Below are 18,576 nucleotides of genomic sequence, written 5' to 3'. Positions count from 1 at the left end.
TCATGCTATTGTAATAGGAATCACGACTTGCATGTCGATGAGTATGACAACTGGCAGGAGCCATAGGAGTTGTCTTTATTCTTTTATATGACCTGCGTGTCATCGAGAAACACCATGTAAATTACTTTACTTTATTGCTAAACGCGTTAGCCATAGTAGTAGAAGTAATAGTTGGCGAGCAACTTCACGGAGACACGATGATGGAGATCATGATGATGGAGATCATGGTGTCAAGCCGGTGACAAGATGATCATGGAGCCCCAAGATGGAGATCAAAGGAGCTATGTGATATTGGCCATATCATGTCACGTTAATTATTTGATTACATGTGATGTTTATCATGTTTTGCATCTTGTTTACTTAGAACGACGGTAGTAAATAAGATGATCCCTCATAACAATTTCAAGAAGTGTTCTCCCCTAACTGTGCACCGTTCCTAAAGTTCGTCGTTTCTAAGCACGCCATGATGATTGGGTGTGATGGATCCTTACGTTCACATACAACGGGTGTTAACGAGCCTAGCATGTACAGACATGGCCTCGGAACACATGCAAAACACTTAGGGTTAACTTGACGAGCCTAGCATGTACAGACATGGCCTCGGAACACAGAAGACCGAAAGGTCGAGCATGAGTCGTATAGAAGATACGATCAACATAAAGATGTTCACCGACGTTGACTAGTCCGTCTCACATGATGATCGGACACGGTCTAGTTAACCCGGATCATGTAATACTTAGATGACTAGAGGGATGTCTAATCTAAGTGGGAGTTCATTAATAATTTGATTAGATGAACTTAATTATCATGAACTTAGTCTAAATATATTTTACACTATGTCTTGTAGATCAAATGGCCCACGTACTCCTCAACTTCAACACGTTCCTAGAGAAAACCAAGCTGAAAGACGATGGCAGCAACTATACGGACTGGGTCCGGAACCTGAGGATCATCCTCATAGCTGCCAAGAAAGATTATGTCCTACAAGAACCGCTAGGTGATCCACCCGTCCCACAGAACCAAGACGTTATGAACGCTTGGCAGACACGTGTTGACGACTACTCCCTCGTTCAGTGCGGCATGCTTTACAGCTTAGAGCCGGGGCTCCAAAAGCATTTTGAGAGACATGGAGCATATGAGATGTTCGAAGAGCTGAAAATGGTTTTTCAAGATCATGCCCGGATCGAGAGATATGAAGTCTCCGATAAGTTCTTCAGCTGTAAGATGGAGGAAAATAGTTCTGTCAGTGAGCACATACTCACTATGTCTGGGTTACATAACCGCTTGTCTCAGCTGGGAGTTAATCTCCCGGATGATGCGGTCATTGACAGAATCCTCCAGTCGCTTCCACCAAGCTACAAGAGCTTTGTGATGAACTTCAACATGCAGGGGATGCAAAAGACCATTCCTGAGTTGTTCTCAATGCTGAAATCAGCGGAGGTAGAAGTCAAGAAGGAACATCAAGTGTTGATGGTCAATAAAACCACTAAGTTCAAGAAAGGAAAGGGTAAAAAGAACTTCAAGAAGGACGGCAAGGAAGTTGCCGCACCCGGCAAGCAAGCTGCCGGGAAGAAGCCAAAGAATGGACCCAAGCCCGAAACTGAGTGCTTTTATTGCAAAGGGAAGGGTCACTGGAAACGGAACTGCCCCAAATACTTAGCGGACAAGAAGGCCGGCAACACCAAAGGTATATTTGATATACATGTAATTGATGTGTACCTTACCAGTACTCGTAGTGACTCCTGGGTATTTGATACCGGTGTCGTTGCTCATATTTGTAACTCACAGCAGGAGCTGCGGAATAAACAGAGACTGGCGAAGGACGAGGTGACGATGCGCGTCGGGAATGGTTCCAAGGTCGATGTGATCACCGTCGGCACGCTGCCTCTACATTTACCTACGGGATTAGTTTTAAATCTCAGTAATTGTTATTTAGTGCCAGCTTTGAGCATGAACATTGTATCGGGATCTCGTTTAATTCGAGATGGCTACTCATTTAAATCTGAGAATAATGGTTGTTCCATTTATATGAGAGATATGTTTTATGGTCATGCTCCTATGGTGAATGGTTTATTCTTAATGAATCTCGGGCGTATTACTACACATGTTCATAATGTGAGTACCAAAAGATGTAAGGTTGATAATGATAGTCCCACATACTTGTGGCACTGCCGCCTTGGTCACATAGGTGTCAAACGCATGAAGAAGCTCCATGCAGATGGACTTTTGGAGTCTCTTGATTATGAATCATTTGACACGTGCGAACCATGCCTTATGGGTAAAATGACCAAGACTCCGTTCTCAGGAACAATGGAGCGAGCAACCAACTTATTGGAAATCATACATACTGATGTGTGCGGTCCAATGAGTGTTGAGGCTCGCGGTGGCTATCGTTATGTTCTCACGCTCACTGATGATTTAAGTAGATATGGGTATATCTACTTAATGAAACACAAGTCTGAAACCTTTGAAAAGTTCAAGGAATTTCAGAGTGAGGTTGAGAATCAACGTGACAGGAAAATCAAGTTTCTACGATCAGATCATGGAGGAGAATACTTGAGTCATGCGTTTGGCACACACTTAAGAAAATGTGGAATAGTTTCACAACTCACGCCGCCTGGAACACCTCAGCGTAACGGTGTGTCCAAACGTCGTAATCGCACTCTATTAGATATGGTGCGATCTATGATGTCTCTTACCGATTTACCGCTATCTTTTTGGGGCTATGCTTTAGAGACTGCCGCATTCACTTTAAATAGGGCTCCGTCGAAATCCGTTGAGACGACACCGTATGAATTATGGTTTGGGAAGAAACCTAAGCTGTCGTTTCTAAAAGTTTGGGGATGCGATGCTTATGTCAAGAAACTTCAACCTGAAAAGCTCGAACCCAAGTCGGAAAAATGCGTCTTCATAGGATACCCAAAAGAAACTATTGGGTACACCTTCTACCTCAGATCCGAAGGCAAGATCTTTGTTGCCAAGAATGGGTCCTTTCTAGAGAAAGAGTTTCTCTCGAAAGAAGTAAGTGGGAGGAAAGTAGAGCTTGATGAAGTATTACCTCTTGAACTGGTAAATGGCACAACTCAAGAAAATGTTCCTGAGGTGTCTGCACCGACTAGAGAGGAAGTTAATGATAATGATCAAGATACTTCTGATCAAGCTCCTACTGAAATTCGAAGGTCCACAAGGACACGTTCCGCACCAGAGTGGTACGGCAACCCTGTCTTGGAAATCATGTTGTTAGACAACGGTGAACCTTCGAACTATGAAGAAGCGATGGCGGGCCCGGATTCTGACAAATGGCTAGAAGCCATGAAATCCGAGATAGGATCCATGTATGAAAACGAAGTATGGACTTTGACTGACTTGCCCGTTGAATGGCGAGCCATAGAGAATAAATGGATCTTTAAGAAGAAGACAGACGCGGATGGTAATGTGACCATCTATAAAGCTCGGCTTGTCGCTAAGGGTTATCGACAAGTTCAAGGGGTTGACTACGATGAGACTTTCTCACCGGTAGCGAAGCTAAAGTCCGTCCGAATCATGTTAGCAATTGCCGCATTCTTCGATTATGAGATATGGCAAATGGACATCAAAACGGCATTCCTTAATGGTTTCCTTAAGGAAGAATTGTATATGATGCAGCCGGAAGGTTTTGTCGATCCTAAGAATGCTAACAAGGTGTGCAAGCTCCAACGCTCGATTTATGGGCTGGTGCAAGCATCTCGCAGTTGGAACATTCGCTTTGATGAGATGATCAAAGCGTTTGGGTTTACGCAGACTTATGGAGAAGCCTGCGTTTACAAGAAAGTGAGTGGGAGCTCTGTAGCATTTCTCATATTATATGTAGATGACATACTTTTGATGGGAAATGATATAGAACTCTTGGACAGCATCAAGGCCTACTTGAATAAGAGTTTTTCAATGAAGGACCTTGGAGAAGCTGCTTATATATTAGGCATCAAAATCTATAGAGATAGATCGAGACGCCTCATAGGTCTTTCACAAAGCACATACCTTGATAAGATATTGAAGAAGTTCAATATGGATCATTCTAAGAAGGGGTTCTTACCTGTATTACAAGGTGTGAAATTGAGTTCAGCTCAATGTCCGACCACGGCAGAAGATATAAAAGAGATGAGCGTCATCCCCTATGCCTCGGCCATAGGGTCTATTATGTATGCCATGCTGTGTACCAGACCTGATGTAAACCTTGCCGTAAGTTTGGTAGGAAGGTACCAAAGTAATCCCGGCAAGGAACACTGGACGACGGTTAAGAATATCCTGAAGTACCTGAAAAGGACTAAGGAAATGTTTCTCGTTTATGGAGGTGACGAAGAGCTCGTCGTAAAGGGTTACGTCGACGCTAGCTTCAACACAGATCTGGATGACTCTAAGTCACAAACCGGATACGTGTATATGTTGAATGGTGGAGCAGTGAGCTGGTGCAGCTGCAAGCAGAGCGTCGTGGCGGGATCTACATGTGAAGCGGAGTACATGTCAGCCTCGGAGGCAGCGCATGAAGAAATATGGGTGAAGGAGTTCATCACCGACCTAGGAGTCATACCCAATGTGTCGGGGCCAATCAAACTCTTTTGTGACAACACTGGAGCTATTGCACTTGCCAAGGAGCTCAGGTTTCACAAGAAGACAAGGCACATCAAGCGTCGCTTCAACTCCATTCGTGAAAAATGTTCAAGATGGAGACATAGAGATTTGTAAAGTACATACGGACCTGAATATAGCGGATCCGTTGACTAAACCTCTCCCTAGGGCAAAACATGATCAACACCAGAATTCCATGGGTGTTCGATTCATCACAATGTAACTAGATTATTGACTCTAGTGCAAGTGGGAGACTGTTGGAAATATGCCCTAGAGGCAATAATAAAAGCATTATTATTATATTTCCTTGTTCATGATAATTGTCTTTATTCATGCTATAATTGTGTTATCCGGAAATCGTAATACATGTGTGAATAACAGACACCAACATGTCCCTAGTAAGCCTCTAGTTGACTAGCTCGTTGATCAACAGATAGCCATGGTTTCCTGACTATGGACATTGGATGTCATTGATAACGAGATCACATCATTAGGAGAATGATGTGATGGACAAGACCCAATCCTAAACATAGCACAAGATCGTATAGTTCGTTTGCTAGAGTTTTCCAATGTCAAAGTATCTTTTCCTTAGACCATGAGATCGTGTAACTCCCGGATACCGTAGGAGTGCTTTGGGTATACCAAACGTCACAACGTAACTGGGTGGCTATAAAGGTAGACTACGGGTATCTCCGAAAGTGTCTGTTGGGTTGACATGGATCAAGACTGGGATTTGTCACTCCGTATGACGGAGAGGTATCACTGGGCCCACTCGGTAATGCATCATCATAATGAGCTCAAAGTGACCAAGTGTCTGGTCACGGGATCATGCATTACGGTACGAGTAAAGTGACTTGCCGATAACGAGATTGAACGAGGTATTGGGATACCGACGATCGAATCTCGGGCAAGTAACATATCGATTGACAAAGGGAATTGCATACGGGGTTGATTGAATCCTCGACATCGTGGTTCATCCGATGAGATCATCGTGGAGCATGTGGGAGCCAACATGGGTATCCAGATCCCGCTGTTGGTTATTGACCGGAGAGTCGTCTCGGTCATGTCTGCTTGTCTCCCGAACCCGTAGGGTCTACACACTTAAGGTTCGGTGACGCTAGGGTTGTGAAGATATGTATGTGCAGTAACCCGAATGTTGTTCGGAGTCCCGGATGAGATCCCGGACGTCACGAGGAGTTCCGGAATGGTCCGGAGGTAAAGAATTATATATAGGAAGTGCTGTTTTGGCCATCGGGACAAGTTTCGGGGTCACCGGTATTGTACCGGGACCACCGGAAGGGTCCCGGGGGTCCACCGGGTGGGGCCACCTATCCCGGGGGGGGCCATGGGCTAAAGTGGGAGGGAACCCAGCCCATAGTGGGCTGGGGCGCCACCCCCCCAAGGGCCCATGCGGCTAGGGTTGGAGGGGAAACCCTAGAGGGGCGCCCCCTTGCTTGGGGGGCAAGCCCCCCACCCTAGGCCGCCCCCCCTAGTAGATCCATCTACTAGGGCCGGCGCCCCCCCCCTTGGCACCCCTATATATAGTTGAGGAGAGGGGAGGACTTCATACCTGAGCTTTGGCGCCTCCCTCTCTCCCCGTTACGTCTCTCCCTCGTAGTATAGGCAAAGCCCTGCTACTGTGACGCCCTGCATCCACCACCACGCCGTCGTGCTGCTGGATCTTCATCAACATCTCCTTCCTCCTTGCTGGATCAAGAAGGAGGAGACGTCTCCCGTCCCGTACGTGTGTTGAACGCGGAGGTGCCGTCCGTTCGGCGCTTGGTCATCGGTGATTTGGATCACGTCGTGTACGACTACATCATCACCGTTCCTTTGAACGCTTCCGCACGCGATCTACAAAGGTATGTAGATGCATCCGATGGCTCGTTGCTAGTTGAACTCCTAGATGGATCTTGGTGAAACGAGTAGGAAAATTTTTGTTTTCTGCAACGTTCCCCAACACAAATAAGTTGCACTATCATTATTAACTTTGCATCTTTTGGTTTCAATATGTGTATCACTACGATCGAGATCCAACGAACTATTTTCATTGGGTGTGTAACCATATGAGGTTTTATTCATGTAAACAGAACAACAATTTATTCTCTTACTTAAATGAATAATCGTATTACAATAAACATGATCAAATCATATTCATGCTCAACGCAAACACCAAATAACACTTATTTAGGTTCAACACTAATCCCGAAATTATAGGGAGTGTGCGATGATGATCACATCAATCTTGGAACCACTTCCAACACACATCGTCACTTCACCCTTAACTAGTCTCTGTTTATTCTGCAACTCCCGTTTCGAGTTACTAATCTTAGCAACTGAACTAGTATCAAATACCGAGGGGTTGCTATAAACACTAGTAAAGTACACATCAATAACATGTATATCAAATATACTTATGTTCACATTGCCATCCTTCTTATCCGCCAATCACTTGGGGTAGTTCCGCTTCCAGTGACCAGTCCCTTTGTAGTAGAAGCACTTAGTCTCAGGCTTAGGACCAGACTTGGGCTTCTTCACTTGAGCAGCAACTTGCTTGCTGTTCTTCTTGAAGTTCCCCTTCTTCCCTTTGCCCTTTTCTTGAAACTAGTGGTCTTGTCTACCATCAACACTTGATGTTTTTCTCGATTTCTACCTTCGTCAATTTCCACATTACGAAGAGCTTGGGAATCGCTTCCGTTATCCCTTGCATATCATAGTTCATCACGAAGTTCTACTAACTTGGTGATGGTGACTAGAGAATTCTGTCAATCACTATCTTATCTGGAAGATTAACTCCCACTTGATTCAACCGATTGTAGTACTCAGACAATCTGAGCACATGCTCACTAGTTGAGCGATTCTCCTCCATCTTTTAGCTATAGAACTTGTTGGAGACTTCATATCTCTCAACTCGGGTATTTGCTTGAAATATTAACTTCAACTCCTGGAACATCTCATATGCTCCATGACGTTCAAAATGTCTTTGAAGTCCCGATTCTAAGCCATTAAGCATGGTGCACTAAACTATCAAGTAGTCATCATATTGAGCTAGCCAAACGTTCATAATGTCTGCATCTGCTCCTGCAATAGGTCCGTCACCTAGCGGTGCATCAAGGACATAATTCTTCTGTGCAGCAACGAGGATAAACCTCAGATCACGGATCCAATCCGCATCATTGCTACTAACATCTTTCAACACAATTTTCTCTAGGAACATATCAAAATAAACACAGGGAAGCAACAACGCGAGCTATTGATCTACAACATAATTTGCAAAATACTACCAGGATTAAGTTCATGATAAATTTAAGTTCAATTTAATCATATTACTTAAGAACTCCCACTTAGATAGACATCCCTCTAATCCTCTAAGTGATCACGTGATCCAAATCAACTAAACCATGTCCGATCATCACGTGAGATGGAGTAGTTTCATTGGTGAACATCACTATGTTGATCATATCTACTATATGATTCACGCTCGACCTTTCGGTCTCCGTGTTCCGAGGCCATATCTGTATATGCTTGGCTCGTCAAGTATAACCTGAGTATTCTGCGTGTGCAACTGTTTTGCACCCGTTGTATTTGAACGTAGAGCCTATCACACCCGATTATCACGTGGTGTCTCAGCACGAAGAACTTTCGCAACGGTGCATACTCAGGGAGAACACTTCTTGATAATTAGTGAGAGATCATCTTAAAAAATCAAAGCAAGATAAGATGCATAAAAGATAAACATCACATGCAATCAATATAAGTGATATGATATGGCCATCATCATCTTGTGCTTGTGATCTCCATCTTCGAAGCACCATCCTGATCACCATCGTCACCGGCGCGACACCTTGATCACCATCGTAGCATTGTTGTCGTCTCGCCAATCTTATGCTTCCACGACTATTGCTACCGCCTAGTGATAAAGTAAAGCATTACAGCGCAATTGCATTGCATACAATAAAGCGACAACCATATGGCTCCTGCCAGTTGCCGATAACTTGGTTACAAAACATGATCATCTCATACAATAAAATTTAGCATCATGTCTTGACCATATCACATCACAACATGCCCTGCAAAAACAAGTTAGACGTCCTCTACTTTGTTGTTGCAAGTTTTACGTGGCTGCTACGGGCTTAAGCAAGAACCAATCTTACCTACGAATCAAAACCACAACGATAGTTTGTCAAGTTGGTGATGTTTTAACCTTCGCAATGACCGGGCGTAGCCACACTCGGTTCAACTAAAGTTGGAGAAACTGTCACCCGCTAGCCACCTTTGTGCAAAGCACGTCGGGAGAACCGGTCTCGTGTAAGCGTACGCGTAATGTCGGTCCGGGCCGCTTCATCCAACAATACTGCCGAACCAAAGTATGACATGCTGGTAAGCAGTATGACTTATATCACCCACAACTCACTTGTGTTCTACTCGTGCAAATAACATCAACACATAAAACCTAGGCTCGGATGCCACTGTTGGGGAACGTAGTAATTTCAAAAATTTACCTACACACACGCAAGATCATGGTGATGCATAGCAACGAGGGAAGAGTGTGACCTACGTACCCTTGTAGATCGACAACGGAAGCGTTAGGTTGATGTAGTCGTACGTCTTCACGGCCCGACCGATCAAGCACCGAGACTACGGCACCTCCGAGTTTTAGCACACGTTCAGCTCGATGACGATCCCCGGACCCCGATCCAGCAAAGTGTCGGGGAAGAGTTCCGTCAGCACGACGGCGTGGTGACGATCTTGATGTTCTACTGTCGCAGGGCTTCGCCTAAGCACCGCTACAATATTATCGAGGATTATGGTGGAAGGGGGCGCCGCACACGGCTAAGAAAAAGATCACGTGGATCAACTTGTGTTCATGGGGTGCCCCTTGCCTCAGTATATAAAGGATGGAGGAGGAGGAGGCCGGCCAAGGCTAGGTGCGGCCAGGATGTGGAGTCCTACTAGGACTCCAAGTCCTAGTAGGAGTCCACCAAGAGGGGAGGAAGGGAGAAGGAAGTGGAGGAGAAGGAGAGGTGGCTGGCCCCCTTTTCCCTAGTCCAATTCGGACTAGAGGGGAGGGGGGGCACAGCAGCCCCTTGGCCCTTTCTCCTCTTCCCACTAAAGCCCATCAAGGCCCATTGCTTCTCCCGTAACTACCCGGTACTCCGAAAAATACCCGAATCACTCGGAACCTTTTCGATGTCCGAATATAGTCGTACAATATATCAATCTTTACGTCTCGGCCATTTCGAGACTCCTCGTCATGTCCCCGATCTCATCCGGGACTCCGAACTCCTTCGGTACATCAAAAACTCATAAACTCATAATATAACTGTCATCGAAACCTTAAGCGTGCGGACCCTACGGGTTCGAGAACAATGTAGACATGACCGAGACACGTCTCCGGTCAATAACCAATAGTGGGACCTGGATGCCCATATTGGCTCCTACATATTCTACGAAGATCTTTATCGGTCAGACTGCATAACAACATACGTTGTTCCCTTTGTCATCGGTATGTTACTTGCCCGAGATTCGATCGTCGGTATCTTAATACCTAGTTCAATCTCGTTACCGGTAAGTCTCTTTACTCGTTTCGTAATACATCATCTCGCAACTAACTCATTAGTTGTAATGCTTGCAAGGCTTATGTGATGTGCATTACCGAGAGGGCCCAGAGATACCTCTCCGACAATCGGAGTGACAAATCCTAATCTCGAAATACGCCAACCCAACATTCACCTTTGGAGACACCTGTAGAGCTCCTTTATAATCACCCAGTTACGTTGTGACGTTTGGTAGCACACGAAGTGTTCTTCCGGTAAACGGGAGTTGCATAATCTCATAGTCATAGGAACATGTATAAGTCATGAAGAAAGCAATAGCAACATACTAAACGATCGGGTGCTAAGCTAATGGAATGGGTCATGTCAATCACATCATTCTTCTAATGATGTGATCCCGTTAATCAAATAACAACTCTTTTGTTCATGGTTAGGAAACATAACCATCTTCGATTAACGAGCTAGTCAAGTAGAGGCATACTAGTGACACTCTGTTTGTCTATGTATTCACACATGTATTATGTTTCCGGTTAATACAATTCTAGCATGAATAATAAAAATTTATCATGATATAAGGAAATAAATAATAACTTTATTATTGCCTCTAGGGCATATTTCCTTCAGGTGGCTAGTGGGTGTTTGTTTCTCCAGCTTTAGTTGAATCGAGTGTGACTACGCCCGATCCTTGTTGAAGGTTAAAACAGCACACTTGACGAAAAATCATTGTGGTTTTGATGCGTAGGTAAGAACGGTTCTTGCTAGAAGCCTGTAGCAGCCACATTAAACTTGCAACAACAAAGTAGAGGACGTCTAACTTGTTTTTGCAAGGCATGTTGTGATGTGATATGGTCAAGACGTGATGAGATATAAATTGTTGTATGAGATGATCATGTTTTGTTAAAGTTATCGGCAACTGGTAGGAGCCTTATGGTTGTCTCTTTATTGCATAAGATGCAAGCGCCATATAATTGCTTTACTTTATCGCTATGCGATAGCAATAGTTGCAAAAGGAATAGTTGGTGAGACAACCATGTGACGACACGTTGATAAAGATCAAGATGATGGAGATCATGGTGTCATGCCGATGACGATGGAGATCATGACGGTACTTTGGAGATGGAGATCAAAGGCACAAGATGATGATGGCCATAACCACTTATTTTGAATGCATGTGATGTTTATCCTTTATGCATCTTATTTTGCTTAGTACGGCGGTAGCATTATAAGATGATCCCTCACTAAATTTGAAGTTACAAGTGTTTTCGAGTATGAACCATTGCTAGAATTCGTGGTGCCGAGACACCACGTGATGATCGAGTGTGATAATCTCTACGTTCACATACAACGGGTGCAAGCCAGTTTTGCACACGCGGAATACTCGGGTTAAACTTGACGAACCTAGCATATGCAGATATGGCCTCAGAACACTGAGACCGAAAGGTCAAACATGAATCATGTAGTAGATGTGATCAACATAGTGATGTTCATCATTGAAAACAACTCCATCTCACGTGATGATCGGACATGGTTTAGTTGATATGGATCACGTGATCATTTAGATGACTAGAGGGATGTCTATCTAAGTGGGAGTTCTTAAGTAATATGATTAACTGAACTTCAAATTATCATGAACTTAGTCCTGATAGTATTTGCAAATTATGTTGTAGATCAATAGCTCACGTTATAGCTCCCCGTTTATTTTTTTGATATGTTCCTAGAGAAAATAAGTTGAAAGATGATAGTAGCAATGACGAGGATTGGATCCGTGATCTGAGGATTATCCTCATTGCTGCATAGAAGAATTATGTGCTTGATGCACCACTAGGTGACAGAACTATTGCAGGAGCAAATGCAGACGTTATGAATGTTTGATAAGCTTGGTATGATGACTACTTGATAGTTTAGTGCATCATGCTTTACGGCTTAGAACCGGGACTTCAAAAATGTCTTGAAACACCATGGAGCATATGAGATGTTCCAAGAGTTGAAATTGGTATTTCAGACTCATGCCCGAGTCGAGTGGTATGAGACCTCTGACAAGTATTTTTTGCCTAAAAGATGGAGGAGAATAGCTCAACCAGTGAGCATGTGCTCAGAATGTCTGAGTTCTACAATCGCTTGAATCAAGTGGGAGTTAATCTTCCAGATAAGATAGTGATTGACAGAGTTCTCTAGTCACTATCACCAAGTTACTGGGACTTCGTGATGAACTATAATATGCAAGGGATGACGAAAACAATTCCCCGAGCTCTTCGCGATGCTGAAATCGGTGAAGGTAGAAATCAAGGAAAGCATCAAGTGTTGATGGTTGACAAGACCACTAGTTTCAAGTAAAAGGGCAAGGGAAAGAAAGAGAACTTCAAGAAGAATGACAAGCAAGTTGCCACTCCCATGAAGAAGCCCAAAGTTAGACCCAAGCCTGAAACTGAGTGCTTCTACTGCAAAGGAAATGGTCACTGGAAGTGGAACTGCCTTAAATACTTGGCGGATAAGAGGGATGGCAAAGTGAACAAAAGTGTATATGATATACATGTTATTGATGTGTACTTTACTAGTATTCATAGTAGCCCCGGGGTATTTGATACTGGTTCAGTTGCTATGATGAGTAACTTGAAACAGGAGTTATAAAATGAACATAGACTAGTTAAGGGCGAGGTGACGATGTGTGTTGGAAGTGATTCCAAGGTTGATAAGATCACCATCGCACATTCCCTTTACCTTTGGGATTAGTGTTGAACCTAAAATGGATGTTATTTGGTGTTTGTGTTGAGCATAATATGATTGGATCATGTTTATTGCAATACGGTTATTCATTTAAGTCAAAGAATAATTATTATTTTGTTTACATGAATAAAACCTTCTGTGGTCATACACCCAAGGTGAATGGTTTATTGAATCTTGATCGTAGTGATACACATATTCATAATATTGATGCCAAAAGATGCAAAGTAGATAATGATAGTGCAACATACTAGTGGCACTGCCGTTTAGGTCATATTGGTGTAAAGCGCATGAAGAAACTCCATGCGGATGGACTTTTGGAATCACTTGATTATGAATCATTTGATGCTTGCGAACCATGCCTCATGGGCAAGATGACTAAGACTCCGTTCTCCGGAACAATGGAGCGAGCCACTGACTTATTGGAAATAATACATACCGATATATGCGGTCCGATGAGTGTTGAGGCTCGCGGCGGGTATCGTTATTTTCTGACCTTCATAGATGATTTGAGAAGATATGGGTATATCTACTTAATGAAACACAAGTCTGAAACATTTGCAAAGTTCAAAGAATTTCAGAGTGAAGTTGAGAATCATCGTAACAAGAAAATAAAGTTTCTACGATCTGATCGCGGAGGCGAATATTTGAGTTACGAGTTTGGCATGTGGAATAGTTTCTCAACTCACGCCACCTAGAACACCACAACGTAATGGTGTGTTTGAACGTCGTAACCGTACTTTATTAGATATGGTGCGATCTATGATGTCTCTTACCGATTTACCACTATCATTTTGGGGTTATGCATTAGAGACAGTTGCATTCACGTTAAATAGGGCACCATCTAAAAATCCGTTGAGACTACACTGTATGAACTGTGGTTTAGCAAGAAACCTAAGCTGTCGTTTCTTCAAGTTTGGGGTTATGATGCTTATGTGAAAAAGTTTCAGCCTGATAAGCTCAAACCCAAATCGGAGAAGTGCGTCTTCATAGGATACCCAAAAGAAACTGTTGGGTACACCTTCTATCACAGATCCGAAGGCAAGATCTTTGTTTCTAAGAGTGGATCCTTTCTAGAGAAGGAGTTTCTCTCGAAAGAAGTGAGTGGGAGGAAAGTATAACTTGATGAGGTAAGTGTACCTTCTCCCAAATTGGAAAGTAGTTCATCACAGAAATCAGTTCTAGTGATGCCTACACCAATTAGTGAGGAAGTTAATGATGATAATCACGAAACTTCAGATCAAGTTACTACCAAACCTCGTAGGTCAACCAGAGTACGTTCCGCACCAGAGTGGTACGGTAATCCTGTTCTGGAAGTCATGTCACTAGACCATGACGAACCTACGAACTATGAGGAAGCGATGATGAGCCCATATTCCGCGGAATGGCTTAAGGCCATGAAAGCTGAGATGGGATCCATGTATGAGAACAAAGTATGGACTTTGATTGACTTGCCCAATGATCGGTGAGCCATTCAGAATAAATGGATCTTCAAGAGGAAGACGGACGCTGATAGTAGCGTTACTATCTACAAAGCTCGAATTGTCACAAAAGGTTTTCGACAAGTTCAAGGTTTTGACTACAATGAGATTTTCTCACTCGTATCGATGCTTAAAAGTCTGTCCGAATCATGTTAGCAGTTGCCGCATTTTATGAAATCTGGCAAATGGATATCAAAACTACATTTCTTAATGGATTTATTAAAGAAGAGTTGTATATGATGCAACCAAAAGGTTTTGTCAATCCTAAAGATGCTAACAAAGTGTGCAAGCTCCAGCGATCCATCTATGGACTGGTGCAAGCATCTAGGAGTTGGAATATACACTTTGATGAGTTGATCAAAGCATATAGTTTTATACAGACTTGCGGTGAAGCCTGTATCTACAAGAAAGTGAGTGGGAGCACTACAGCCTTTCTGATAAGTATATGTGAATAACATATTGTTGATCAGAAATGATGTAGAATTTTCTAGAAAGCATAAAGGAGTGTTTGAAAGGAGTTTTTCAAAGAAAGACCTCGATAAAGTTGCTTACATATTGAGCATCAAGATCTATAGATATAGATCAAGACGCTTGATAAGTTCTTTTCAATGAGTACATAAGTTGACAAGATTTTGAAGGAGTTCAAAATGGATCAGTCAAAGAAGGAGTTCTTGCCTGTGTTGCAAGGTGTGAAGTTGAGTAAAGACTCAAAACCCGACCACGGCAAAAAATAGAAAGAGAATGAAAAGTCATTCCCTATGCCTCAGTCATAGGTTCTATAAAGTATGCTATGCTGTGTACCAGACCTATTGTATACCTTAGCATGATTTTGGCAAGGGAGTACAATAGTGATCTAGGAGTAGATCACTGGACAACGGTCAAAATTATCCTTAGAGGATTAAGGAAATATTTCTCGGTTATGGAGGTGATAAAAGAGTTCGTCGTAAAGAGTTACATCGATGCAAGCTTTTGACACTGATCTAGATGACTCTAAGTCTCGATCTAGATACATATTGAAAATGGGATCAATTAGCTAGAGTAGCTTCATGCAGAGTATTGTAGACATAGAAATTTGCAAAATACATACGGATCTGAATGTTGCAGACCCGTAGACTAAACTTCTCTCACAAGCAAAACATGATCACTCTTTGGGTGTCAATCACATAGCGATGTGAACTAGATTATTGGCTCTAGTAAACCCTTTGGGTATTAGTCACATGAAGATGTGAACTAATCACATAAAGATGTGAACTATTGGTGTGTAATCACATGACGATGTGAACTAGATTATTGACTCTAGTGCAAGTGGGAGACTGAGGGAAATATGCCCTAGCGGTAATAATAAAGTTGTTATTTATATTTCCTTATATCATGATAAATGTTTATTATTCATGCTAGAATTGTATTAACCGGAAACTTAGTACATGTGTGAATACATAGACAAACAGAGTGTCCCTAGTATGCCTCTACTTGACTAGCTCGTTAATCAAAGATGGTTAAGTTTCCTAGCCATGGACATGTGTTGTCATTTGATGAACGGGATCACATCATTAGAGAACGATGTGATGGACAAGACCCATCTGTATGATCGTTTAGTTTATTGCTATTGCTTTCTTCATGACTTATACATGTTCCTATGACTATGAGATTATGCAACTCCCAAATACTGGAGGAACACTTTGTGTGTTATCAAACGTTACAACGTAACTGGGTGATTATAAAGATGCTCTACAGGTGTCTCCGATGGTGTTTGTTGAGTTGGCATAGATCGAGATTAGGATTTGTCACTCCATGTATCGGAGAGGTATCTCTGGGCCCTCTCGGTAATACACATCACTATGAGCCTTGCAAGCAATGTGACTAATGGGTTAGTCACGTGATGATGCATTACAGAACGAGTAAAGAGACTTGCTGGTAACGAGATTGAACTAGGTATGATGATACCGACAATCGAATCTCGGGCAAGTAACATACCGATGACAAAGGGAACAACTTATGTTGTTATGCGGTTTGACCGATAAAGATCTTCGTAGAATATGTAGGAACTAATATGAGCATCCAGGTTCCGCTATTGGTTATTGACCGGAGATGTGTCTCGGTCATGTCTACATATATAGTTCTCGAATCCGTAGGGTCCGCACGCTTAACGTTCGATGACGATATGTATTATGAGTTATGTGATTTGATGTACCGAAGGTTGTTCGGAGTCCCGGATGAGATCACGGACATGACGAGGAGTCTCGAAATGGTTGAGACATAAAGATTCATATATTGTAAGGTTACATTCGGACACCGGAATGGTCCGGGTCGTTTCGGAGTACCGGGGGTTACCGGAACCCCCTCTGGGAAGTTATTGGGCCTTATGGGCCTAGTGGTGGAAGAGAGGAGGCAGGCCAAGAGGTGGCGCGCACCTCCCTAGCCCAAACCGAATTGGACTAGGGCTAGGGGGCCGGCCCCCCTTTCCTTCTCTTCTTCCTCTCCTTCCTTCGTCTCCTACTTGGACTAGGAAAGGGGGAAACCTACTCCTACTAGGAGTAGGAATCCCCCCTTGGGCGCACCCCTTGAGGCCGGCCCTCCTCCCCCCCTCCTTTATATACGGGGAGGGGGGCACCCCATAGACACACAAGTTGATCTTTAGCCGTGTGCGGTGCCCCCCTCCACAGTTTTCCATCTCGGTCATATTGTCGTAGTGCTTAGGCGAAGCCCTACGTCGGTAACTTCATCATCACTGTCAACACGCCGCCGTGCTGATGCAACTCACCCTCGGCCTCAACTGGATCAAGAGTACGAGGGACGTCACCGAGCTGAACGTGTGCAAATCGCGGAGGTGCCGTGCGTTCGGTACTTGATCGGTTGGATCACGAAGACGTTTGACTACATCAACCGCGTTACTAAACGCTTCCGCTTTCAGTCTACGAGGGTACATGGACACTCTCTACCCGCTCAATGATATGCATCTCCTAGATAGATCTTGCGTGATCGTAGGAATTTTTTTGAAATACTGTGTTCCCCAACAGTCCGCTCCAGCCAGCACTTGCTCCAAAATGAAGGGAGAACGACACCGAAGGCGCCATCATCATCCAATCCGGTAGACCCCGATCTAGGGTTCCCTCGAAACATCCCAATCGAGTTGACGTGACCTGCAACAACGATGCCTCGAGAAGGAAACAACGTTAGAGACACCGCCATTGTTCGCCAAGATCGCAGTCAGGCGCGGTTTTCACCGGAGTCCGTGTCGTCCTATCTTGCGGTTGGCTGGAATCGCGCAGAGCTTCGCCATGAAGATGTATGTCGCCGCCGATACTCTGACGGAGATCCTCCATGCCCTCACTAGAGCCCTCATCGCGCCGCCGACCATCCACGTGAAGAATCGATGACGGATCTGGGTGGCATCCAGATCCGCGGCTGCCGCCATGCCCACCATCACCAGCGTCACCAACCATGGGGGTGTCGGTTGCCGTCGCACGACCAGGGAGCCGCTCTAGCTAGCGTATGATGTTGACCGCGAGTAGTATTTAGGAGCGTGACGATACCGACCATGGAATTAGGGTTCAGTTGCAATCAAAGCAATCACGAACACAACTCCAAAGAAATTTGGCCGCGACCCATTGAAATAGGATGTGGTTGGTGTCTTGTGGCACCACAAAGAGTGCAACAGCCATTGCCCGGACTATGACATTTTTAAAGGTTGATAGACGAAGGCAAACGGTCAAGGGCGCCTGCCAAAGGAAGATACAAACTCTAGGAGGAATCCAAGAGGCCCAAAGAGGCCCGACGAACCTAACCTTAGCCCACATACCAGTTTTGCGTAAGTACGCCGTAAATTTGCCCGATGGCTCCAACACCCAGATGATCGAGTACTAGTTTGAGGAGAGGGAAACTTGTTGTAAGGATGCATGAAAAGAATCGAAAGCACTTTGTTCCTCGGGCGAAAGTGATCAAAGAAAACCCACTAGCGACCCTTGTAGCAAAAACCTTGCATACCATAGCCTAAGGATGAGCCACAATGTCAAACAAGCTCGAATATAATATGGAAAGAGGTTTGTTCGCATTCCACCCAGAGAGTCAAAAATGGTGTCCTTACCATCTCCGATAGAGAATTTCACGCCCAGGTTGAAAATTGCTTTACATTTTTGGATCCCATTCCAAATTTGCAAGCCCTTGTTACCAAATGGATTTGGAAAATCTCCCAAAAGGAGGACGCCATGCCACAA

Source organism: Triticum urartu, chromosome 1, assembly GCF_003073215.2.
Source record: "Triticum urartu cultivar G1812 chromosome 1, Tu2.1, whole genome shotgun sequence".
In the NCBI taxonomy this organism is placed as follows: domain Eukaryota; kingdom Viridiplantae; phylum Streptophyta; class Magnoliopsida; order Poales; family Poaceae; genus Triticum; species Triticum urartu.
Note: the sequence above shows the minus strand (reverse complement) of the source record.